Here is a 23,626-nt window from a genome sequence, read left to right as displayed (position 1 = left end):
AATGAACTCTTGCAAGACCTTAGCCCCAACTGCTTCCCCCCACCCCTTTTCCTAAATCTTAAATATCCGATCCATAGCTGCTGAACCACACACACCTCTGTGCTGGCTGCCCCATAGCCTGTTTTGTTTCTGACACAACAGAAGTGCCCCTGCCTTCAGAGAGTCTAAATGGCAAACTCTTGTATGAACTTGGACTGATCTTCCCCAAACTGTCCTACTAAGTCTTTAAGCACCTTGCTCTCCATAGAAGCTCATCTGAGAGCTGTTCTCACACTGTGGTGTTGCAATGAAGGCTGGGGCTAATGTCTTCTGCTTGGCTTTTCTCTTTTCAGAAACTGTTTTCTAACAAAAAACATAATCTTTACACACTAATGGATGGAGTACATTAAATATGGCTATTATCCATCTTTTAGCTTCAAAGGCCCTCCATCAAGGGCCCCACCTCTGAGCATGCCTGCTCTACCCTTTGCCCAGCCCAGCTTAAATACAATGATAGATGTGACTTTGCTCTTAAAAAATTGGTCACATAAATCGTCACCATTGCTCCACATTCTTTAATTAGCTCCATAAAATTTATCAGGCATGGTTTACATCTCTTCTCCAAGGGCACGGCATGAACACGTACCCATTGCCCAAGATTTCCTGTATGCCTCCCAACAACATCATTAAACTCAGGTCAGACAAATGAAAGCCTCCCCTATTCTTTTTACTGAATAGGAGTGTGTGCTGCAATGTTAATGTAGTTAACAGAGTTCATATAATAGACAAATTCATAACTTTACATAAAAAGTATGTCATTCATAATTTTACATATTAAAATGTGGGCTTTGCCTTTTATTATTTTATATACGTATATATATCTATATATGTAGCTTTCCTACACCTTAGCAAGTCTGCACAGGTTTTCCACAGGACTGCTCTAAGTATATTATAAAAACAAAACGAAAAAGTAGGTCAAAGTGGTAAAATATTCCATATCTTAATATTTGCCATCCAGATAGGCTGTGTTGCCTATCTCACCATCTTGAGTGTACCACATTATATTTTCTATAACCATATAAAGATACTCCTTTATTTGAACAGAACAAGTTATATATTTCAGATTGTCACTTACATAAGGAAAACACATAATTTTAAGGTCCTAAGGACTTCAAATTATCCTCCTAGTGCATTGAATTTTGGTTTAGTTATTCAGAGTTTGAAAAGAAATTACTTGAGGCAATATTCTTAAGTCGACTTTGCTAATGATTCCTTTCCTTTTATCTCTAACCACAAGAATAAGATGTTGCATACCTACCCAAGTATCAATTGTTAAAGAATCAATGAAGACACAGAACTACAGAGTGTCATTGCTGATTTCAATACTAATAGGTGGGAGATAATCAAGTCATTTTTTTTCCCAATGCAAAAATGCTCCAGATAGAATCTTTTCTATGCCAAACATCTGGCACAAGGTGACAATGAACATAATTAGGAGCCATGTATCATCAATAACAGCAAAAATATATAGGAGAGCAACTTGTTGTTGAAGTTGGTGCACTTGGAGAGAATATTTTCTATTCTTTAAGAAGTAATGAGCCTCTTTCAAAGAAAGTCTGAAACGGAAACATGGTGCTGAATATTTTCACTGGGTTCATTCATCGAAATTGAAATAGTCACCTACTTGTCTGTGCTGCTGAGTTACCAGATATTATTCCTTATATAAAAGTCGGACTTTCCTAGGGGCTGGCAAGTTCCCTAATCATGATCCTATCTTATTCCTCTTTATATTCCCAACACCTACTACATTGCCAGGCACATATTAGGTACTAAAAAAGATTTATGGAAACAAATTGAAAAATAAGGAGCCAAACACTGAACTTAAACTAATTATTAAAAATTGAGGCAGAGTTATAATTTTCCTAATAATTCTTTTAAACTAATTTTTTTGACCTTTATTTTCAAGAGGGTACACATACAGTTACAAAATTACTATACGCATAGCTATGGTTCCTGCCTTTACTCTTTCCAGACGATGACACTTGTGAAAGACTCTTTCTTTCCTTCTTTCTCTCTCTCTCCCTCCCTCCCTTCTTTCTTTTTGTCCCCACTGGACATTGGTGAGGGTGCCCCTGCTACGGCGGCCCTGGAACTCTGCCCCTACCACCCTTGGTCTTGGTAGATGTCCCTAGACAGGCTGAGCCATGTGTAATAAGAACAGAGATCTTAAAGGATCTCCTGAGAAGCTCTATTTCTTCAATTAGAATTCTGAAACTGTACATAAATTTTAAAAAAACCCCACCATTGATAAGATCCATGGCTGATTATCATTCTTAGTCTAACTCAAGCACTGATGTGAAATTTTAGTTGTTAATGGATCCCCCTGGAAATAAGGAGCTGATGACTTGTAAAGCAGGACTTTTCCTCGAAATGTCAGAAGACCTCTCTCAATACCATCAGATGGTCTAATTTCTAGCATACACAAAGGGAAATGGTTCTTCAGGAACTACTAGCCATTATAAGGTATTATGTTAGTATATATTTTTTTTAATACTTTGAACCACTCAGGAATATAAAATGTATTTTCTCAGTTTTGTGAAGTGACAGCCAACAAATAATTCAATTCAACAAAAATATCACTCTTGACATTGTCCGTTTTTAATATGAGAATTTGAAAAAACTTGTATTCAAAAATATAATTTTTTCTCTTCCAAGACATGATATTCTTAAATATCTTTTTTTAAAAACGTTCTTTTTATGTTTCAAATTTCATTTCACTGATGTAAACATCCTCTACATGATTTTTCAGCTATGAATATAAAAGCCAGAAAAAAGTGCTCCCGAACTGGTGCACATGTTAATTACATCGTTTTCTTGGATATATGTCTCAATACTTTCAGTAAAGAATGAGAATGCCAACAGTAAACATTAACTTTAATTTTCTCGTGTGTTAGTGTGTGCGTTTGATTGTATGCACCATTGTTTTATTTCAGGGAATGAGAAATAGGATGAGTTAAGGGTTTTAGACTAGATTTTCAAATATAGGACAAAGAATATTCAAGCCTGCACTTATTTTATGAGACAGAAACAATTGCTTTAGCAATCACTAAAAACTTTCTAAATCTTAATATTTTAAAATAACTGAATGCTATAATTTATAAAAACACATGGATTAGGAACTGTGTGTGTAACAAAGATATCGAGAGTAAAAGTAGATGGAGGACATATATACTTACCCACGATTCAAGAAGACTAATTTATATTTGGTGCCATAGACACCCTAAGCCCTAAGAGGGTGTGTGTATGTGTGTGTGAGAAATATCTTCCTAGTTTACATTCCTACACTCAATCACCAGATGTCAAATTTTTGAAACTGACAGTAATTATTATCCTTTGTCTCACTGAAAGAAGAAATTCCAAATTAAGAAAAACTTGCATCAGTAAGAACAGCTCAACGAAAATGTTATCGTTGTGCAATAAGACTGTGAGGCAAGTCCTTCAGTTTGACTTCAAGAAAATCAATCAATCACAGCATGACTGGTTTTCATCAAGAAAACGAAAGTAATCAATGTTATATATGCAAAATCCACAGAAACTCCTGAAATACTTTCTGAATTGAGGACTGGATAGTCCCTGCCCAGAGCCCTGAGCATATTTCCTCCCTAATTATTCAAACTGGAAGGCCACTCAACTTTCAATTCGTCATAAACTATGTTCCTGGAGTACTGGAAATGGAGCTCAACCATATCACCCCCCCAAAGAGGAATCCTATTTACTACATATCAAATGACGTATGGACAAACAAGTGCACATTTCCTCTAAAGAAACACTTTATTGGTTTACTTTATGCAGCAGTTTAGTGTCAACAAATATACTTCATTGTTTCATTTAGTAATAATTCTCTAACACATTAACACCGTATTTTTAAAGAGAAGTAGCTAATGGCATTTTGATAAACAAATACCACTTTTTATATGCTAACACTTTTTGGTAACTTTATATTTTGATATAATTTCAAGTTTACTCAAAGTTGCAAGAGTAGTACAAAAAAATCCTGTATACTTGCTACAGGGTTGAATTGTATTCCCCCAAAAAGAATTGTTGAAGCCCTAACCCCTAGTATCTGTGAATATGTCCTTATTTGGAAATAGAATCGTTGAAGATGTAATCAGCTAAATTAAGCTGAGGTCATATCGGAGTAACCTGTATGATGGTGTCCTTATAATAAGAGGAGCATTTGGAGATAAACACATAGATAGGGAGGGCAGATGGCCATGTGAAGATGGAGGCCGAGTTTGGAGTGATGCTGCCACACGCCAGGGAATGCCTGGCGCCACCAGGAGCTGGAAGAGACAAGGAAGGGTCCTCTCCTAGAGGTTTCAGAGGGAGCATGGTCCTGCCAACACCTTGATTTCAGACTTCTGGCCTCCAGAATTGTGAGACAACAAATTTCTGTTGTTTTAAGCCATCCAGTTTGCAGTACTTTAGTATGGCAGCCCTAGGAAACTAATACTTTACCCTTTACCCAAATTCACCAATTATTTATATTTTTACCCTATTTTTGCACTCTGTCTCTTTTATTTCTCTTGAATCACTTAATAGTGAGTTGCAGGCACCAAGTCCTTTTCCCCTAAATGTTATATTATGTATTTCATAAGAACAAGGATATTTTCTTGCACAAAAGTTATTAAAATCAGAAAACTTAACATTAATAAATGCTATTACCTAAACCAGAGTCCATGTCCAAATTTCATGAATTTTTCCAATTATATCCTTGCTAGCTATTTCCCCTGGCTCAGGATGTAATGCAGGATCGCCTGGCGCATTTACTTGTCCTTTCCTTTAGTCTCCTTCCATTGGGAACAGTTCCTTAGTCACTTTCTTTAAGACCTTCTCTTATACGTCCTCACAATGAGATTTTTCGCAGGAAAACCACAGAAGGGATGGCCTGTTATCCCCACAGCATCATATCAGAAGGCACACGATGGCCTTGGTCCCATCACTGATGAAGTTAACTTTGATCACTTGGTTAAGGTGATGTTTACCAGTTTTACACTGTCAAGCTGCAGCTAAGAACCCCTGAGTTCACACTGGTATCAATAAACAAATAAATACCTGAATATAGGGGAAAAGAAAAAGCTCCTCCTTACAATAGAATACCAACTAATAAATGTAGAAGAAATTACCATTCATTATAGTAGTAATTGATTCAGATGAGAGTCATCAAGGGATGCTAAACTTGAGTGAAGGTTTGATGAGGAATAGAATATTTACATAGTCCTCAAATATCCTGCCACAAAATATCCCATTTAAATATAAAAATGCTGGCATCTAACATGTTAGGAAAAACAGAAAAATTCTGTGAGTGGATGTTTCGTGCTTTTGAATTGTAGACGGTTTCTCTTCTTTCTGTAGAAAATTTTATATTCATGTGCTAGCAGGAAAAAATGACGGTTACCCCACACTAAATAGAGCACACAACCAATTATTTTACGTCAAAAAGCATTTTGCAAACTGTTATTTTAATGACACAGGGAACTGTTCTGTGAGACCAGAGATTGGGCACCAGAGACGGCCTCAACACTTTCTCACGTCTTCCAAACGTCCACGTCATCTGGACCGCACGCTCTCTCCACCCCACCATTTCCCCTGGCCTCTGGCTCTCTCTCCCCTGCCCACACCACCTCCTCGCCGTCCCTCACACGTGCCCAGTCCCCACTGACCTTCACTTGCTGGTCCAACCGCCTGGAATGTTTTCCCCCTTTCCCATCTTGAAAGGGCTGCTCCTTTACAGCCATCTTCCTAGAATCACTGATCTAAAAGTCCCCATTCCCCCCGCCCCCACACCTTCATCACTTTACATCACCTTGCTCTGTTCTAATTTTCTTACAATGACAATTATGATCCAATGTCTTAAATACACATCTTTACTTACTGACAATATCCCACACTAGATTTTATGCTCCATCCATGAGAGAAACTACTTTGTTATTGTTATATCTCTAGGATCTAACACTGGTCTAGTACACTCTATGTGCTCAAGAAGTAACTGTGAGTGAATAAATTATTAATAATATTAAATTATATATTTATATATATTTTATCACTGAAAATCTTATGTTAGAAATTTTGATTGTGTTCTTATAAAACTTTCACATGAACACTGAAAATTGAATTCTATATAATTTTAAAGGGTCACAAAATATTTTTCTTTTAATATTTTCAACCACTTTAAAATGTAAAATTTTAGCTTACAGGTCATATAAAAACAGTCAGTGGGCCGGGTTTGGCCCAGGGAGCATAGTTTGCTGACCCCTGGAATAGAATAAAGTATAGAATGTCAAATATAGATAAATACAAGCTGTCAAAGTCTTATTTGAAATTTGAGCCCCATTATTTGAATTTATTTTTTTTACCACCTCTGTTGAGATATAATTGACATATACCATTGTGTAAGTATAAGATATACAACATGAGAATTTGATAAACATATATATCGCATGATGAAAACTTTTTTAAATTAGCAGTTTTAATTCTAGGGAAAGCTATTTCTTAACACGTTTGTGGCTATTTGTATTTCTTTTCTAAGTTATCTTTTCAAGTCCTTTGGCTATTTAAAAAATAAATTGGGGTCGTGTTTTTGTCAATATTAAAAAGTGCTTGTAATTTTTTAGCAACAACTCTTTGGAGGAGAGAGCAAAAATCCTAACAACCAATCTATTTGGAATGCTAAGTGTTCAGGCATGATAAACCATAAAAGGTTAATACATTTTCATTATGTTCTCTTCAAATATAATCATCAAATACATTACATAAATTGTTTTATTTAAAATTGTTTGAAAATCTACATCAAAAATATTTTATAATATATTCATATCCTAGGAAGTTTGAGGGTACATTAGCATATTAATGTCTCTGAGAAGCACTACACTAAAGAAATCAGTTAGATTGTCCCCCGATTTTTTCAAATTCATTGACCAATAATACCCCATGTTTGAGAAATGCAATAATATTCACTGCTGAACTATTCATGGAGTCTCGTATTAAACAAAAACAGGTGCTATCCTACAAGAGATGCACATTCAAAGGAAGAAAGAAATATTTAGATAAGAACAAGAAGTCTAAACATGGTTTCTTACATAGAAGAAATCCACAAAATTTTAATTAATTATTTTCCACTATCTTGCATTCATTAAGGTAGGAACTACCTTTTGGTGAGACTATTCGAAAATGGAAAATGGAATATTATAACTCTGAGAGCAGTAGAATACAGACATAAAGAGCAATGGGATGTTTGAGTTACAGGTGGTAGGAAACAGGAGAGAGGGGAAGGGAAATTCATTGGCATAAGGAAAAGAGATGAGGCTTGGAGCCAGAGAAGCCTGGCTCTGAGTGTGGGGTACTGTTCACTAGGTTTGTGACCAAGGGCAACCCATCCAATTCTGTCCTTCAGTTTTTAAAGTGGAGCCAAGTCTTAGTACTTATTGTGTATTACAGTTATCTTCAGTCTAAGCCCATTCAGTACTCAGCCCAGTGCTTGACATGGAGTAAGCTCTCAATAATTGTAGCTACACCAAAGGAAATGGTGATAAGAGAAAGAGTATCATATTAAGACAACCATGAACTATAGTCTATTAAATCACCCATCCTTCTCAGCTAGCATAGTTTTTGGCTAAGCTCAAGAATGCAAATCTTGAAAAGAATGGGATAGAATGAAATAATTGGGAAGAGAGAGAGAAATTCAGCCCAGAGCTCCTTGAAATATTGAAGATGGGCGATAGGGTTTGATTACTTCCCTTCTTCCCATCACTTTTACTATATAATAATATATAATATATAATATATTTGACAATACCAGCAATCAGAAAATAAAATAATTTTAGTCAAAAGCAAGAAATACTTATAAAATGTCATTCCCAGGATACGCAGGCCCAACAATGTTATAAGTTTCAAGTGCAGTATTTGTAGCAGACCAGAAGAAATAACAGAATGCCCCTATTATTACTGTTATTGGGGAAAAAAAAACAATGCAACATGCACTTTGTAAATCTGTTTCTTATAAACAACCCAGATATAACAAAACACATTTATGAAAGATTAAGGGGAAACTTGCAGGTACCTCTGAAAGAGATCTCCAAAAAATGCATCCAATTTATTTATTTCCAGGTAACTTACTACTTAGGTTTTTGAAAGTCTATCTTGCAGCCAGCGACCCAGGAAAGCACTACAGAACTTTCTCTATTGCTTACAACCAATCATAGGAGAGTGAAAAGAAAAGTTTCTCACAATTCCGCCCTGTGTCTTCAAGGACAACCTCCAAAGAACTGCTACACCTTCAAAGCAATCAGAACAAAGGCAGCAAACTGCTTTTATAAAAAGACAGGCAAACCCGTAAGAGTCCCCTCAAAATGAAACCTAAAATCACTGAAGAAAATGGATGGTAGATAATGACCCCAAAGGGCAACCGAATGCAGTCAGGAATAACAGATGCACACGTTCTTGTGAAGTACCTACCCTCCCTACCCTGCATTGCTTTACACTCTTTATTATTGTTGAAATGGGCAATTTGTAGGAATGCTATTTTATAAAGATCATTTAGAAAGCAACCCCTCTCATTCTGAAATATTTATGCCACCAAAAAGAAGTGGTGAAGAAACTCTTAAACATCGCTACCCCAAACCACTGAATTGCAGTCTCTTTCCCCAAAGCTCAGCTGAGACATCACAGTTGAAAGCCCCATGGAAGTCAGGGAGAGAGGCTGTCAGGTAGGGTGTGCACCAGCAGAAACCTGTAACAGGATGAATCACCTCTCATGACCACCAGTGAACAGGGCTGAGAAGGAAGGACCCACTGTCTTGGCACAAGCTGTCCCTCTTGCACTTGAGTCAAACCAACCAGAGGACTGCTGAGCTTCTACCTGCCCATGATCATGAAAACTCAGGGAACTGGAACTGAAGATTCACGCATCTCCAGTCTCAAGCAAAGACTTTCCCACAGGTTTCCATTATTTCCATTATTTAAGCAGAGAGGAAAAACTAGAAGCACATAACTTTCCTTTGGATTCCAGATTTTTTGGCAGATAATGTAGGAGGCAATACCATTGGGAAATCCATTTATTCATTAAGGAACTGTGTATCAAGCCCTTATTATGATTAAAGTATCCTTTGAGATTTTAATGATCACAAACTTCATGATGAAAAATTTAAAGCCTGTATCACAACCATTTAAAATTTTATAACAGTTGAAATTATATTGAAACACATTTTTACAGTTCCCTCTGTAAACGTCCTGAGGTCAGTAATTATTACTCTGGGGGCACATAAATATTTCTGTGTAGCACTGTTGCCATGCTGACTAACAAACCACGTTAAGAAACAAAATATATAAGAAAGACATGGTAACCACAGAAATCTAAAATGACTCGGGTGTAAATAGCATTTATAGTCACATTAAATAAATCTCCACATATGGATACGGCAGAGGTTTGATGTGATGACAAGGGGAGGGTGGGCATATGGCAGACTGTGTGGATCTAAGGGGGATTGGGAGTGTGTGAAGAGACGGCTGAATCCCCATCTTCCAGACTGAAGATGAAAAACCAAGGTGTAGCAATATGAATGAAATAGACATAAAAACCAGAAGAATCATCTAAAAGAGTTGAAAGTGGTTGTATCTGGGAAGAAAAATTCTAAGGGAAGGGCAGAAGGGAAGGGAATGGCTGAGTTTCACAGGGATTCCAACAAGCCTTGTAATACTGTCTGGCTTTTTAAAATACAGGCATGTGTGATAGATAAAAATCTAAAGTGAAAAAAATAGTGGCATGCATGAAAATACTTATGTCATGAGACATTTATTGCCGTAATCATGAAATGACGTGATTCTAGTATCATAAAAATAGAAAAAAGTAATGAAAATTTGTGTCAAGTACCTAAAATAGGATAATAATTAATGATATTTATATGATGCAACTGCATATCATTAAAAAACATGTATGACAGAAAATTTTAAGGCCTGGAGAAATGCGGAAAATGTGTATAAAAAGACAGGCTACCAAGATATATATGTATGGTATCATATAAATTCAGTATGAATTTTACCTGTGAGGGAAGTGGGAGAGGGGAGAGAGATGGATTAAGAAGTACATCAGAACATAATCAGTGATTATCCGTATGTGATGCAATTATTAGTGATTTTTAATTTTCTTCTTTACATTTGTGGGTGTCTTTCAATTTGCTAAAATAAACATGTATGATATTTATATTGAAAAAATATTTTTCAAAATAAACAATGAACAAAACTATGAAACAAAATGAAAACACACGGCCATTCTCTTGGGTCCATGGCAAGTTTCAAATCTACTAAAGCCAAAGATGAGGAGTCAAACTTTAGACAAGTCAATGATTATCTGCCGAGCTAGCCTGAGTAACATTTGAATCAATTAATGGCCAGAATATAATTAAAGGTCAACCATCCAATTAAAAGATACAATTTTGTAAGCGGGTCTATCGAGTAAGTGTATCTGAGAAAAAGCTAAGGAAAGAAATCAAGGGTTCCAGGTTAGCAAGGAGCCCGTATTTAACCTGTTGGGGTAAATGCAACATCATTTCAAGGTATTGCACAAGTCACTTATGTCACGTTTCCTACTAAGCCACACGTTTCCTCTCGCAGGACGGTTTTGTGTGAACCACACGTGGGTACTTAGTAAATATTTATTGACTAAGACCTTACATGAGAGATCCTACCCTCCTACCTCATTAATTGCTCATTCAATTATTCTCCAATATCAGTATGTTTACTCTACTTTTTAAAAAGCCTATTTTTCTCATCTGAACACTCCATATCGCTCTGAGAAAATATAGCCTTTTCCAGGTCTGTTTACCAACAAACTGAAAATACGGGCATTTGATATTTTCTGTCCTTTAATACTTTGCACTAATGGGCTTCATGTGTGATTCATCTCTAGCACTTTATGGTGCCGGCACCTCTATTTCTTTTTCTTTCTGTAGTCTAGAATATTTTATTACAGTTTTAATGTTCCAAACTATAATATTTATGTGCATATGAAGAGGAAACCACACAAAATTCAGTATGTCCTTACATTTGAGCTGGGGATGCAGTTTGCAACTTTCTGAGATGTGCTTCTTCACGTTTGAATGACGAGCTGCTGTTAAATTTTAGTTCTCCCATTGCTCCAAGGAAATTCTTAAGGCATTTTTCCCCTTGACTTTCAGGACAATACAAGCTTCTGGTTTGCCTTCTAAATCTGGCTTCTCTTTCTCAGTGTTCTTTGCAGCCTCCTGTTTTTCTAACAGTCTTTTAATTGCTTTACTTTGGACCTTCTTTAAAATGTTCTTTCCTTTTTCAGACTTCACATTTTCATGGGTTGATGTCATTTACTTGAGGGCTTCTGTTACCGTGTGTGTGCAAATAAGACATTTCTCTCTCTCCTGAGTTCCAGGACCAACTGCCTCCTAGACATCTCCAGGTGGACATCTTCCACAGATCCTGACCTTAATACATTCAAAAAGGAACCTGGCCCTCTCACATAAAAAGATTTTTCCACTGGTGTTGGCTTTCTTGGTAAATTGCACCATCCCTCCCAATTTCCCCAAAACAGAAAGCTTGGAGTCATTGTTAAATTCCCTCCCATTCTTTAAATCCTACATTAAAAAAAATCAACACTACTAATGATTTCACCTTCAAAATATATCATCATCAAGATATATCTCATATATCAAAATATCATCAACATTTCCTTCATTCCCATCACTCCCGCCCTAAGCCCACGATCACTTCCCAGGGTTTTATGGAATGTTTTCCCAAAGGCAGTGCCTCCAGGTAGGTGCCCCTTGGATCTTACTCCACTGCTGCCCAGTGTCTCTTAGACAAGGTCAGGCACTCCCTCGTCTGAGCTTCCATAGTAGCGTTTATCTACCCCATCATAGCCCTCACTGAAGCTAAGACTTGATGCACAGCATGCATAGAAATATTTACATAAATATATTAATGATTATACACTAAAAAAATGAATTAGTGCTTATGCTCATTTTTTACTTTCTCTACTTCACAAGAGTATCAATATTTAAGGTCAGAGATCTGTTTCTCTTGTTGCTTGTGTATTCTCAGGAGCAAGCACGGCACCTGGCACATAGCAGGCCCTCAATAAAGAATGTGTTGAATGAATGAATGAATGAATTAATTAATTAACTCACGTTAACCAGAGGTATTTTTGAAAATAGTGTTTCCATTATTATCCTGAGTTTGAGAGGAAGATTCATGACTTACAACTTATTGAGGACCGATTTCTTGTTCTAAAATATTAACTGGAATTTATACTACTTCAGAGAATAGAACCTGTGAGAAGTAGGTGAATTTGACTGCGATGGGAAAAGATTAAACCACTGAGGACCCAAAGACCGTTGCAGAGCAGATCTGTCAACAGTGTTCTTTCTGCAAGGGGAAGATGTGGGATCCTCTCCAAACCAGCCCCTAACCATTGTCACACCTGGGACAGCTCAAGGAACTCCTTAAAGGAGATAAAGGGACAAGATCTCTGCCAAACTCTAAAATCCCATAATTCTGTTCTATGTTTTTGAGGTTTCCTTTAGCATTTTAGTATTTGCAGTTCTTAGATGAGGATGCAGAAGTGGTATAAAAAGAATAAGACAAAGGAGGTGTTCAAGGTGTTTCCAGTTTACTTGAAGAGTCCAGTTAAATTTACAAAACAATTCCCATCAGCACCAATCAGCACAGGAAGACAGTAGATACAGAGATGGTAGAGATAGGGACAAACATGAACTCTGGAAATAGACAAACCTCAGGGGAATCCCAGCCCTGAAACTTCACTGGCTGTGTAAACTTGGGCAATAAGATCATTAAGATGAGGTGTCATCTCACTTTGAGATGAGACTGAAGTGGATGTCTTTTAAAATGTTTTGTTGTTGATATTTTCTCCTTATTAGTCACCTTCCAATTAATTCTTCCTAATCCCAGATTGAAACTCTCAAATGTTCTATCTTTACATATTTTCACTACCTGTTAAACTCTACTCATAGGTGGTAACAGAGATGATGACACTCAATTGTGGTAGAGATGACTCCCCACACAGTGAGGTGGAGGTGTCCTTTCTCCTTTCCCTGGCTTCACTGACAAATTTTGTCAGCTTTTAACTGCATTTGATGGCACACTACATTTGTTAAGACAGTGTTTTTAAAGGTGTCCATGGTCGAATATGTTTGGAAAGGCTTGCGTACTCTCTATGCCTCTTAGAACTTCATAATGCATCATGGCATCCTCTGAATGTGGGGAAGGGTCAGGATGAGATGAGTTGTCCAACTCTTGTTGGACTTGTCCAAATACTTTGGGCACTGCTGAGGTAGACAGTCAAGTTCCAGGCGTGGTCAGTAAGGATCTATTAAGACGCATCTTGACTGGGGACGCCCGAAATGCTTTTCTATGATACCCCTTTTATTTACCACTTTAATCATTTAAGAATGGAGGCAGGTGGTAACTGCCTCCCCATGGATGGGGGCAGCAGGACAGGTGAGGGTCAGAACTGAGGAAGCAATTCTAGAACCAATGTTTGCTGATTCTGAGAACCAGCTACAGGGTGGGAAAGCAGCACTTTAGGCTAGACCTATTTCTAACAGTCCCTTAAGAGAAGGAAAACTATATGTTGGACAATCTTACAGCTGTTGGAGCTATTTTGTGTTTCCTGACAAAGTTATCTTATTTCTACCACCAACCCTATAGTCATACAGATACTACCATCAAACGCCTCCCTTGCTTCTTTTATACTTAGATATTAAATTTACGGATTTATTCCATTTCTACTTCTTCTTGGCTGACAGAAAGTCCTTAATGATAACTGGATTTTCTTTGGCATCATTTTGAATTGGCATTTTTTTTCATTTACTTTCTCAGGCCAAAAAAAAATTATCTTTTACTAGATATACTCTTTATTCCTGTATACATGCCCACCTGATTTAATAGTCTTTAAAGTTTTAACCCAAAGTCTTTACAAAAAAGTCTTCAATTATTACAGAAAGGACTATAAACACTTATGACTGCCAAATTCTTCCCCCGAAAGTTTTCTTTTACACTCAATATGCTTAGGGCAGTAAAACTGAATTAAATTTAAATATGTCTTAGTTCTATCACACTTTTTCCCACATCATTTCTTTCATATGACACGCCCTCACTTTCTCTCTCAGTTTCCAGGTAATGCAGATTGCTGCATTTCTCCTGAGTCTTAACTGGCCAACGACTTAACAAATAGTACATAGTAACATGTGCCTACCAGACCAAATATCAGAAATATAGGAATGCTAATAAAAAGGGAATAGTGTGTGTTTTTTATGCAATAGTAATCCTTGCTCCATCTACATAAAAACAACTAATAATTATTCACACTTCAACACTGAATTCTAAAATTCTGTTAAAATATATGCAAGTTATACAGTTCTTAAAGTAAAATCTTCAGAAGGCTTAGATGTACTATTTTTTTCTTTAACAGAAAAGAAAAAGTTAAAAGAACATAGTCTACAAAATCTGTCAAAGAATGATTTTCCTTTGGCAAGTCCTGGCTGGAGCTTTCTGAATTAAATTATATATATATATATATATATATATATATATATATATATATATATATAAAAAGTATAGATCTCATAATATCTTCATTGAAAATGATAAAATATCTCAAGTGTAAATTATGTAACATATTTCTATGAATATTAAAATACCCAAATCTGGCTGTTGTAATGGATACAATATTGAAAAAGAAATAAGGGTGTCAAGGATCTTGAATGAAGAAAAAGATATTACACTAAAGCTTCAATCAAGAATACGCACTATTCTGGGTCTGATATTTATGAGTCTGAAAAAATAAGTGCATAGTTTGCACTATCCTGGTATATAGCAAAATGCTTTTAAAATAAGGTTTAAAGATTGAATGTTTCTTTACATTTAAATGTGAAGGAATTTCAGATTTTGTGGAGCTTGATTTATTAACAAACATCACAGTCAACTCCCCAGGATGAGTTCTGAATTGAATAAAAAATACACTGTCATCCACATCTACCAGCTAATGTGCCAGACAGGTCTGCTCTTCTAATGGAGTCGGAAGATGAAAGAGGGAACACTGATAACTGAAATCGAAAGACCCACCTTTCTCCATCTGCTCATGAACATGCTAATGACTTGATCCTTTTCCTTTCTCTTTAGCTGAAAATATTGCATGAGAATCAAACAACCTCAGAACGAAGCCGTCCTGATAACAGTGATCTCTTACAGAAGTGGCACAATTAAAGCCATTGATAGTAAAATAAAAACTTATAAACAAGCTCTACCTACAGGATACACAGCTAGGACAAATCTGCACGGGACACTGGTCATCGACTTACAGGGAATAAAAAGTGAGAAAAATACAACTTAACCGAATGTTAAGGCATTGAAGCACTGACATATTAGCAGGCCTTTGGGATGTGGCATTTCCCTCGTATTAAGTAGTTGCATGTAGTCTGATAGTGCAGTGCATCGGTAAGGAGCACTAAGAAAATATTGAAACATAATCATATTTTAAAACTAGCTTTACCATAAAATCAACTGAAGTGTGACTTTAAGAACTTAGATGACAGATATTTTTGATCTACCTATACCTTCCAACCATCAATACTGTGTTGGAAACTCCCATTATAAATTATTTTCCTGCATTAGGAATGGAATATTCCATAGACAGTCAAAGATCAAAATTTCAAAGCACTGCTCTCATGCTGAATTTATCACAAATATAATATGCTTGGAAGTGAGTAGGTACTTCACTGATACTGGTTTAATGTAACTTATTTCTCTCAGAATTTTCTTGGCAATAAATAATCTCACAAAAATGCTTTTATTTTGTAGGCCATGTTAAAATATGCATTTTTTTTCCAATAGGTAGAACTCATTTTTTAAGTTACAGGTTTCTAGGAACTTTTGAAGTTAATATTAAAAGTTAAATGTATTCTTATATTTATGGTAATCACTGTTTTAGAAATTTACAAGAATATCTAAGACAACTGTTATGGCATTCTATTTCAATATTTTCATTGTACCTTAAAGAATAAATAAGCAAAGGGCTATTGTATAAATTTTTGTATAGCCTTGCCAGTTGTCTATTAAGCCATCATATATATTTATTGGATACAGTATGGATACCATGATATCAGCTTTATAAAAATGCCTACAGTATATCTATATACAACTACAAATACATATACATATATATAAGTGATCATATGATTATCTTATTTTCTAAAAACAGGACCATATTATCTGTACTGTTTTATAACCATCTGCCAGACTTGCTCCATCGCTCATGATCATGATCACTCTGGGCCAAACTTCCATCTCCCCTCACCTAAGCTGCACTAGTAACCTCACAATGCTAACAGCATCCATCTCGACCATCCAATCCTTTCCCCCCTCACATCAAGGGAGATCATTTCCATGTGACAATTTGACCATGTACCCACCTATGCTCACTTAAAACTCATCATTGGTTCCCAGTACAAGTTCCCCTTGCATCTGATTGGGTCTCAGTTATCTCTCATTCTCTTTCCTCATCATGCTCTTTTCACTCTCTCCAATCATCGACACTGGCCTTCTCTCAGACCTGCTCCTTCCCATCAAGGAGTCCTTACACAAGCTGTTCAACTGTCTGGAACGTTCTTCCTCCTCTTCCCCCTGACTAACACACCCAGCTCATCCTTCAGATCTCACCTTGGTGATCAGCTCCTCAGGGAAGGCTTCCCAAACCTTCTGTCTATCACATACCCTCATTTCCCCATTCGGACCAAGCTTGTAAGTCTTCTTTCACTTTGTGTGTACTCCATAGAGAACAATCTCTCAGGTAGCAATTTCATGGTATTTCTCGCCATTCAAGATACTACTGACTTACATGCTAATCACTCTTCCTTTGGGATTCTACAGTAGCCACTCAGCCAAAAGAACTCACATAGTGTCTACAACTCACCAGTTTTTTTTGGTGAGGAAGATTCACCCTGAGCTAATATCGGTGCCAATCTTCCTCCATTTCATATGTGGGTCGCTGCACTGTCACAGCATGGTTGACGAGTGGTGTAGATCCATGCCCGGGATCTGAACCCGAGAACCTGGGCTGCAGAAGTGGAGAGCACTGAACTTAACCGCTAGGCCACAGGGCCGGCCCCTACAACTCACCGTTTTTAACTGCAAGCCTTATTCATGCTGTCATCAAATACAGAGGACAGTGGTCCATTCATCAATATCACAAAGTTTAATTTCTACCCGTGCCTTTAGTCAAACTTGGGCCGTCCCAAATTCCAATTAGAATCTTCCTCCTCTGAATTCCACAACATTTGACAGATTGACTTACTCTGGTATTCAACGTTGTTGGCCCTACCTACGTGGAAATGAGACTCACTCCATCCCTTACTACTTTATAATTGCATCTTTTTATCTAACCCTGTATAGCTCTCATTTAAATGTGCTTCATCCTCACTTCAAGTTCTCAACAGAGAGGCCCTTTCTATGTATTTTATACCTGGTCTAGCACCACCTATGTAGAAGGAGCATTCCGAATTAAAGGCCAGCCATATTGTATAATGACTCACATGCTATGATAAGCATATGGGGGAGATGTTTCATCATTCCAAGCTGTTCTTGAATTATAATGGTGGAAGCAAGCTCAGAGGGGGAAACGAAGCATAGCAGAAATGCTACATGATTTTTCTCTTTAAGTAAATATTTCCAGGTGTATTTGACCCTACAGTAGCATCCCGTGTCCTATGTTAAATTGCTGTAGAGCACAGTCGCATAGCCTCCCTCAACTAGAGCTCTGAACTTGACTATCTTCTCAATTCTTCCAAGGATTGCATTTCTAGGAATATTCTAGAGGAATAAGCCAGTCATTTTATATGATGAGTATCTTAGAGCAGAGCATTGTCTTAATTCTTTTGCTGAAATCTAGTTGGCAATAGTTAGAAAAACCTCTCAATTGACTGCATCTAGTTGAGAAAGAGCCATATTCGTTGACATCCGTATAAATCCTCAGAGGTTTCTGTATTTGAATTTATTCTGTTTCTCTCATGGAGGAAATAAAACTGATAATTATATTCTATGGTAAAAAGAAACCTCTTAAATTACAAACTATTCATCATTTTTAAGTGTGAGAAATTGGAAACAGCTTAAGTTACCCAAAAGAATTATAGCACATAAACTATGGAACACTACACAGGCACTAAATACATGTTCGGGCAAAATATTTAAGAACATGGAAAAATTTTTCAATTTTAAAAGAAGCAATACGTATATAATATGAATCCAAGTTTTAAGTATGTGTTACATACACAGTCACCCAAACACACACAAAGAGAACTAGGAGGACATGTATTAAAATGTTAACATTGATTTCTTAGACCAGTGGAATTGTGGGTGACTTTTATTATCTCTGTGTTTTTCTGTGTTTTCCAATGCTTCTTAAATAAATATGAATTGCTTCTGTAATTAAAGAAAACATCTTACTAAAACAACATTCAGAAATTAAATCTAAATGCTTTACAATATTAATGCAAATGATTAAATTTTAAAAATTATCTTAATTAAATACAGATTTAAAAGGTTATTTATCATGCAAAAACACTTTTGAAGAGGGAATATAATTTACCAAAAACGGGAGCATAAATAAATGAACAGGATAAACCTAAGAAAGTTTCCTTAGACCTGGGGCATATCAGAGATGTGTGTTTCCCAAGCTTATTAAACCCAGGAAAAACCTAACATGCCCACGTTTCTATTAGATGCCTATGAAATGTATATAACTTAGGTATTTCTCTTTTCTTCAAAGAATTTTATGTAAAATTATAGAAATGCCATGAAACATAATTTTTGAGTTTATGCTTTTGTATTTAAAGAGTATTTTTTCCCTCCTATCAGAAAGTAAATCAAAAAAGGAAAATCTTAATCATCAACAGTGGAAGTCCTTGAAAATGTTGACTAATGACACAGTATGTCACAATAAATCAAGTTAATGTGTATGCTATGTGCAAACACAGGTCTTTCATCTTTCTGCATAAACAATTTATATTGCATAAAGGAGTGAAATAAGGGAACCCCAGGACCAAAAGAAATCATGCTTGAAACAAGACAAATTTATTTTCAGGGATTGTGAATATAGTGTTTCATGCCATAAATATAACACAGAAGTAATTGAAGCACTTCCAAATGTGTTAGTATTCTAACATTAACATACATGATTGAGTAAATTTCTGCATATTTAATATATCTTTACAGAACAGACTATTTTAAATTTTTGTCCATAGTATTGATACTGAGTACAGCGATGTGTCATTGACCATGGTCTACTTCACTTAATAACTTAAGTGAAAATGTTGACAATCATGATAAAAGTGCCAAAAAAACAGAACTGAAGAACACAGAACTGAAAAATCAAGGCATTTCTTAAAAATTACTTTAATTTTTTCAAGTTAAATATACTTTCACTCCAGTCGAAAAAAACACCAATCATAAATACTACAAGAATAGTTGATTTTTTTAAGGATATATGCTTTGAATTTTATTTCACTTAGAAGAGAAAAATCACTGACTAGAAAGACACATGTATTCTAATTCAAAAACTGTTAATTTGTTCTTAATAGTTATGTTAAGGTTAAGATGAAGTGATATATTTTTTTCTTCACAAAAAAACTGGTAGTAAAGTGACAGGTGGTACTAAGTTAGTATCAGCTGATAAATAAAATAAATACATAAACATTTGAGTATTTTTTTCAAGTATTTTTGAAGGATTTGCACTATGGTCAACAGGATTCATCTATTTACATATCCAACAAAATTACAATCGGCATTTTCTCTGTACCATTACGTAGATGAGCCCTCTGACCCCTGAGTGCTGCTCCATATCTACTATCAAAACTTTCTTCTCATTTTAACTCTTTATGATACAGTAGGAAGTTAGAGGCATCAAGCCTGAAGACTTCAATTTTCTCAGTGAAGTTGAAATCATTATCTAGCGCTGAGAAACAGATTAAATATTGTGCGTATGGTCATTTACATAAAAAGTTGATAATGAGGCCAGGTCTTCTGCCACAGTTCTTATTGGCAAATTAGACTTATCTTGAAACATTTGCCTTTATAACTCATTTTCTAGGGAAGAATATAACTCTCTGAAATAGCAGAGTACCCTGTGTCAGGAGCAGGGTAATTTATAACTCAACAACATAAAACTTTTATACTAGTATTTAAGCCAGGAACAGTCTAAGCAACTAATGAGTGAAGTGTTGGAATGATTTAATTTTGATCTATCACCTTAAGCCACCCAACACAAAGACAGCAATGTGTTTTTGAAATATCATTCCCTATTTCAGTTATGACAGAATTGCTGCATTCCTGCAGTTGCCGGCAGCACTCATTAAAATGATCTAGTTTCACATCGCCCATTAGACACGGTCCATGACACACTCCATCCAACAGGCAGAGAAATGACTAACATCAGATGTTCACACACAAAAGGCCAAGGATTGAGAAAACACTGGCTGCCATTTCCAGTAATCATTCCATTGTTACTGAGGTGTAATAATGATAAAGATATTGCTGGGCCTCCCTTGGTAAATAACTCTCCATGTGCTAATATTTCCTCCCACACCTTCTGATTTCAAGGACTGAAAATATCTTAAAAGATCTCCCAGTAATACGTAATAGTAATAATTTAACAATTCACTATTGTCTGTCACCCCTTTAAAAATAAAACAATTAAATGCCGTTTTATCTTTCAGTTTTCTATTACTCATTTCTCAAAATTATATATAATAAATACCCCTTATAGTAAGATTTATTAAATGGTTTCAGGACATGGTAAGTATCAAATCATATCCTTCCCAATTTTCGACAGGAAAGAAAAAAAGTCTGAGATGATTAGTCAGGAACACAGATAATCATTTTCCCTAATACAAGCATCATACAATGTCTGACTCAATCAAATTATTTTCCTTTCAAAATAATAAACACCAAAATAAAAGCAATTTGTTTCTTATCGTTCAAAATGCAATGGACTGTTAAAATGTGCAGATTCGTCACAGCTTTAGAACTGCTAAAAGGACAAAGTAGCTTAGCAACTGTGGCCACATTGGAAAATTAAATGTGAAAATTCAGAGCTAGCATGCTGCAGAGAAATGCAAATCTTTAATCCAAAGTCATATCAGAAAAGAAGTGAGACTTGAGCAATGCTATTTAGAGACCATTCCTTACAAAATCACACGGTACAAAATAGCAAAGAAAAGTCTATTGTTCCTCTCTCAGCAGGCAAATGATTGAGTAGATTATGAGGGTATCTTACAAGCATTTATTCAAGGCATAGATGCATTGATACAACATGCTATAAATATATATATATGAACACGATGAAATAAATATGAAATCAATATTTTCAAGAGAATAAAACCTGACATGGTTTGAGTTAATCACTTTTTAGCCTTTCTGATTTATTCTTGAATAACAGACAAGCTTCTTAAAATCTGGAAAATAGCAAATTACCTTGGAATTATTTTAAAAAATAGAAAAAATTTTGCATTATAGAGCATTGGTGTTTGAATATGGCACAAATTAGAAAATATCTTAAAAACTGGAGAATGTAGAATGAAAATAAAAAATTTATATATGTGAGATGCTCAAATAATCAAAAAAATAAGGTAAGTGAAAGAAAATTGTCAGTGGACAAACTGTAGAATTATAATGTATATAATATATAATTTATATTTATATAATTATATTTTAAATATAAAAAACTATAATACATTAAAATATTATTTTATTGGCAGCCAAAACATTTAGATTTGGGGATTTTACTCTACTATATAACCTCTCTGATATTAAATTTCTTTATATAAAAATAAAGATTATATATTCATTGTAGTGCATATGTCATAGAAATACTCTACAGACCCAGTGAGATATTTGTGAAACTTCTAGGAAACTGCAAAGTTTTATTCAACTATATGATGGAAATTGTGAAAATAACGAGACTTTTTTGTGTCTTCATCTTGAAAACATCTTGTAGAAATCTATCATTTTTGACCCATCCCAATTCCTAAAATATAGTGGGTTTAGATGATTTCTATTTCATACCTATAATTTAAAGATTGTCAATTGTTTTGCTTAGTAATAAATATATAAATAAATAATGAATAAATAAAATAGCTGATCCTCATTATTCACAGATTCCATATTTGCAAATTTTCCCACTTGCTAAAATTTATTTGTAACCCCCAAATCAGCACTCGTGGTACTTTCAAGGTCATGCACGCGTATGCGCAGAGTGATGAAAACTTCACCCAACATGCACATTCGCAGCTGAGGTCCAACAAGCCTTCTTGTTTAGCTCTCACAGTGTAAACAAATGTCCTCATTCCGGTCTATTTAGTGCCACATTTTTCGCATGTTTGAGCTTTTTGTGGGTGATTTCACTGTTTAAAACGCTACTTAGTGTCATGCAGAGGTGCCGTCTAGTGTTTCTAAGCGCAAGAAGGCTGTGAGGAGCCTTAATAGAAAATACGTGTGTGGGATAAGCTTTGTACAGGCATGACTTATAGTGTTATTGGCCAGGAGTTTGATGTTTATGAATCAACGATATATTAATAAGGTGTCTTCAAGCAGAAACATGCATGAAACAGTTTGTACTGCTGTTGATGAAAATTTTGTGACCAGAGGCTTGTAGGAACCTAACCTTGTATTGCCTCTAGGAGCAGTGGTTCAAAATTCACTAATTCAGTGTTTGTGGTGACTTTATAGAGCATAATGACCACAAATAATGAGAATCAACTGTGTGTGTGAGATTTCCGAAATCTCGCCTCTACCACTATTATCTGGCCTTTAGGAGGTAGATTAGCTTCTCTGCATATCAGTCACCTCACCTATGAAAAGCAGAAAAAGCTAGCACATATGAATTAGGATTTTGTGTAGACTACGTGAGTTAATAATTGTAAAGCGCATAGAAAAATGCTTGACACATAGGGAAAGCTGTATAAAAGCTAATTATTAGCATCTGCTAGAGTTTTGTAGACCATTTGACAAAAGTGCTGACAACATTCACAGTAGCTATGCCTCCTCCAAAACATAGAACATTTGTGATTCAATTAAAATTGCAATCTTCAAATGCTGTTCAGTATATGATGGCAACACACTCACACATCTCTACTTAACATAAACTCACAATAAATATCTTGCAAATCAATGAATTTTTTTATAGATAATGATTTCCTGAAGAACTTGAAAAATGTGATTCAAACATATTTTTTTGTTATTTTTAAACTCAACCCCATGCCTGTCACATATTCTAACCTTCTTCTTCATCTAAGCAAACACAAATTCCAACCCTCCAGTTCTCAGGCCATAAAAGTAGAAGTCATCCATGACTTCTGTTCTTTCTCTCAAGCCCTAAATCCAATCCCACACCAAATACTGACAACTCAACTTTCAAAACATCCACATGTCAGCCACATCCCGCAGCCTCCACCTTGTCTAGCCTTGGTGGTGGCAACAGCTTCCTGAGAGTGTTCCCTGTACACGCACCCCCCCCCCCTTGCCTATTTGCAACCAGCAGCCAGAGTGATCTTCT

At 35.8% G+C, this 23,626-nt stretch overlaps 1 protein-coding gene across 1 annotated transcript in view; it reads right to left on the bottom strand.

Annotated features, from left to right (window-relative positions):
• Positions 1-23,626, bottom strand: part of MYO16 (myosin XVI) — a 463,175-nt gene that overhangs the window by 373,848 nt on the left and 65,701 nt on the right. The gene's annotated exons all lie outside the window — the stretch shown is intronic.

This window comes from Diceros bicornis, chromosome 9 (assembly GCF_020826845.1).
Source record: "Diceros bicornis minor isolate mBicDic1 chromosome 9, mDicBic1.mat.cur, whole genome shotgun sequence".
In the NCBI taxonomy this organism is placed as follows: domain Eukaryota; kingdom Metazoa; phylum Chordata; class Mammalia; order Perissodactyla; family Rhinocerotidae; genus Diceros; species Diceros bicornis.
This window is presented reverse-complemented; position numbering and strand designations above follow the sequence as displayed.